General features: G+C 37.9%; 1 pseudogene; it reads left to right on the top strand.

Annotated features, from left to right (window-relative positions):
• The first annotated feature begins 898 nt into the window (after nt 1-898).
• LOC137743075 (uncharacterized) lies at nt 899-2853 on the top strand (annotated as a pseudogene).
• The last annotated feature ends 1009 nt before the right edge of the window (nt 2854-3862 follow it).

Below are 3862 nucleotides of genomic sequence, written 5' to 3'. Positions count from 1 at the left end.
TAATTAATAAAACACTCATTGTCAACCAAAACCCTATGAAATTATCAGTTTAACTCTCTAATTAAAACAGAATATGAATAAGAAATATGGAGCATAAATGTAATTTCACACAACCAAATTTTACTTTTTTTTTTTCAAAGCCTCATCTACATATGATGTTAAAATACCTCCAATCTTTATTTAAAAAAAAATAAAAAACAAAAACCTTCCACTTCCCCCACGTTCTCTCTCTCTCCCTCTCTCCCTCTCTCCTTCTCATTTTCTAAAAAAATGTGTTCATACACATAAAGTGTGTAGACAAATGCTAGTGTATGTAACTCACACAATTCGGACATGGACAATTGTTAAATACTTGTGCTCTTCATTGCTGACTCGTTTCACGGCTTTAAGCATGCAAAACTTTCATGCTCAGTACTTCTCACTTTTGCATCTAATAACGACTTCAATTTCCACTTAATACAACAGCTTAGTGATATTCCTCATCACTTGTAAGTGAGATGTCTTATATTTGAACCACATTAATATGGCTAACCCATTGTGAGGTTTTGCCCACTCCCTCCCTCTCTCTTGGTGTAGATAATATCGTTTGTTTAAAAAAAAAAAAAATTATTATTCAATTTTAATGTAGTACTGGTGGCTTTGTCACAACATTCCATCCTTTCGGAGGCCAAAAAAATTTACGGAAATATTTCAGCCTCTCCTGACCATAATCATGTGATTTACCAACGTCAATAATTGAAATCAAGACGTGTCATATAAAATACGGGGCTTATTTGTATATATAATTGTCGGGGTGTTCTTCTTCATGCTTATATTGTCCCAACAAAAAAGAATCATTTTTTTTTTCGTTGATTTGTGTTTTTATTTATAATTTGCGTTAATCTAGAACTAGAAAAAAACATGAAATTCATGCTCTTCAACTCTCACAAACAGTCTTAAAACAACTCTTTGATTTGTGAGCAACTCTCAACTCGCTGACTTAGAGATGCTGAAGATGATGCGGGCAACGATTGCTGCTGCTTCTTCTTTGAAGGTTAGTTATGGAAGCAGCAGCACCAGAAGTATGCTGCCTTGCCTTCTTCAATCTTCTCCTGTTGTTGTTCTCTTCAACAATTACTTGGCTTTGTTTCACTCTCGAGCTTCTAAATTGACCGAATCTAGGAACACTCAACAAAAAACCAGCTTGTGAAAATCTGTAATGTTGAGGATGCTCTCAATTACTTGGCGTCCTCTGCCTTCCGTTGTCCCTGTCAACCAAATCTTGACTCAACTTGCCAAGTTCAAACATTATTCGGCAGTCATCTCCTTGAATAACCAAATGGTGTGTCTGGATTTCGTCCAGATGTTTATACTCTAGTCATTATCATTATTTGCTTTTGTCATCTCAACAAGTGGAGTTTAGTTTGTCATTCTTGGGCAACTTATTCAAATTAGGTTTTGAGCCAGATGTCATGACCTACACCACTCTAATCAACGGCTTACTTAGGCTGCAGCACTTTTCAATAAAATGTTGGAGAGTGGTAATTGCAAGCCGAATGTGGTTTCTTTCGGCACATTAGTTAAGGGTCTTTGCATGAAAGGTAACAATAGTGCAGCAATCCAATTGCTTAAGAAGATGGAAGAAAATGCTTGCATGCCTAACGTAATTGTCTACAACACGATCATCGACAGTCTTTGCAAAGATGCTCTAGTTGTTGATGCACTGAACCTCTTTTTAGAAATGATGAGTAAGGGCATTGCTCCCAACGTCATTACCTATAACTCTTTGATTCACGGAGTTTGCAAAGTAGGGAGGCGGAAAGAAGCTACAAGATTGTTGAATGAAATGGTGGAGAAACATATCTTTCCAAATGTGCACACCTTCAATGTCTTGGTTGATACATTCTGCAAAGAGGGGATGGTCCAGGAAGCAAGGAGCATGGTTGAAATGATGACGCAAGGGGATATTGCACCCGATACAATTATGTACAATTCGCTTATAGATGGCTACTGTTTGCGAGGTGAAATGGACGAGGCGAAAAAGGTCTTTGAAATAATGCTTAGCAAAGGCATGGTTAATGCTCGTACTTATAGCATATTGATAAATGGCTATTGTAAGTGTAAAAGGATAGATGATGCTCAGATGATTTTTCTGGAAATGTCTCATAAGGGAGTTGTTCCAAATACGGTTACTTATAGCACTCTTATCGATGGGTTTTGCAAGATGGGGAGAACACAAGATGCACTGAACTTGTTCTCTCAAATGCAAGCTTGTGGCCAACTTCCAGACATTCAAACTTATTCTATTTATTGCATGGCATGTGTGCAAACCAACAATTTCCCAAGGCAGTTGAATTGTTGGAAGAGATGGAGGGAAAGAAGTTGGACTTTGTTATTATAACTTACAATATTCTTATTGAAGGATTATGCAAAGCTGAAAAAGTTGAACATGCATGGGATCTCTTTCGTAGTTTATCATCAAAGGGAATTCAACCTAATGTCAGGACATATGCCATAATGATTAGTGGATTTTGTAACCGGGGACTAGCAAGTGAAGCAGAAAACTTGCTTAGAGAAATGGAAGAGAAAGGTTGTTGTCCAGATAGTTGCACGTACAACACAATTATCCGAGGGTTTATCAATATCAATGAGACATCAATAGCGGTGAGGCTTATTCAAGAAATGGTGGAGAGAGGTTTTTCTGCAGATGCATCAACTATGGAGTTGGTTGTTAATTTATTGTCTAAAGATAAAGTAGATCCCGCTTTGTTGGCATTTATAGAAAGACCGTGTTGAAATTGTTTTGCATCTTTTCAGTTTTGACAAGTTTCGGTGCTTCCTTGTCTTGAATGCTACATTGGAGGGAGTTGTTCTGCTGCTGAGTGCAGTTCAGGTAGCCATTCGTTCATGCATTGGCTAGTGATGTATGATATCTGTTGAAAAAGCAGAGTAATGGGACTGATACGAAATTCGTAGACATATTTATGGCTTGGTTTAACTTCTCTTTTATATTTTGGTAATAATCATCTTGAGGAGCTTATGTGTAATGAATTTTAAAGGATATGGGTCTGATGAAAGCAGCAATGGAGGAAATGATAGCTACAGGAGGACTCAATCCATTTCTTAAACTTGTGCAGTTGCTCCAACACCAGATGAAAATTACAGTACACATCTGATCAAATGATGCATCCGAATTCCATCATGAAAGGTACAATCTGTATCCGATCAAACGATGTCAGATGTGATTAAACAAAGTATATATGAATACCATCTTTTCTTAATCATTTTTCTATCTGCACTAAAAGACTGCAAGTTCACCATTGAAACAAACGCCTTGAGCTGTTGATATGGAGGTTCACGAGTCCTGTTGGTAATATATGTGCAATAAGTAGGAAATGGCTAGTAAATGTTTGGCTCCGTCAGTCTTCCGTTTCTGAATCCAGAATAGGGAGGATGCTCAGGGCTGAAGAATTAAGATGCATGCCCCGAACAAAGTCGACATATTAACAGGTGCAGGTGTTGAGTAAATTTCAATAGTGCTCACACGATAAACAGACTGGATGACTAGTACAAGACCAGCAATTTGGAAGAGCTCAAATTGGCATAAATGTGGCGTTAATCATTACAGTGATGCCTTCTCCCAACTGACGGTGGTTAATTAAGCGAGCATATGCTAGTAAGTACCAACCTGAAGAGAAAGTTGCGATTTCATATCCCAATACAAGGCAAAAATTGGCGGACTTTTCCTTCCAACTGCGAGTACTACAAGTTCCTGGGTGAAAAGCCGAAGGGACACCTGATACAACGGCTATGTACTTCTCAGGAAGCCTTTCTTTCTGAAAACGAGCACCAGCATTAGATGTTGTAAGAATCTGGATATCTT

This window comes from Pyrus communis, chromosome 11 (genome assembly GCF_041283825.1).
Source record: "Pyrus communis isolate YQ-2024b chromosome 11, ASM4128382v1, whole genome shotgun sequence".
Lineage (NCBI taxonomy): Eukaryota > Viridiplantae > Streptophyta > Magnoliopsida > Rosales > Rosaceae > Pyrus > Pyrus communis.
Note: the sequence above shows the minus strand (reverse complement) of the source record. Positions and strands in the feature narration are given on the sequence as shown.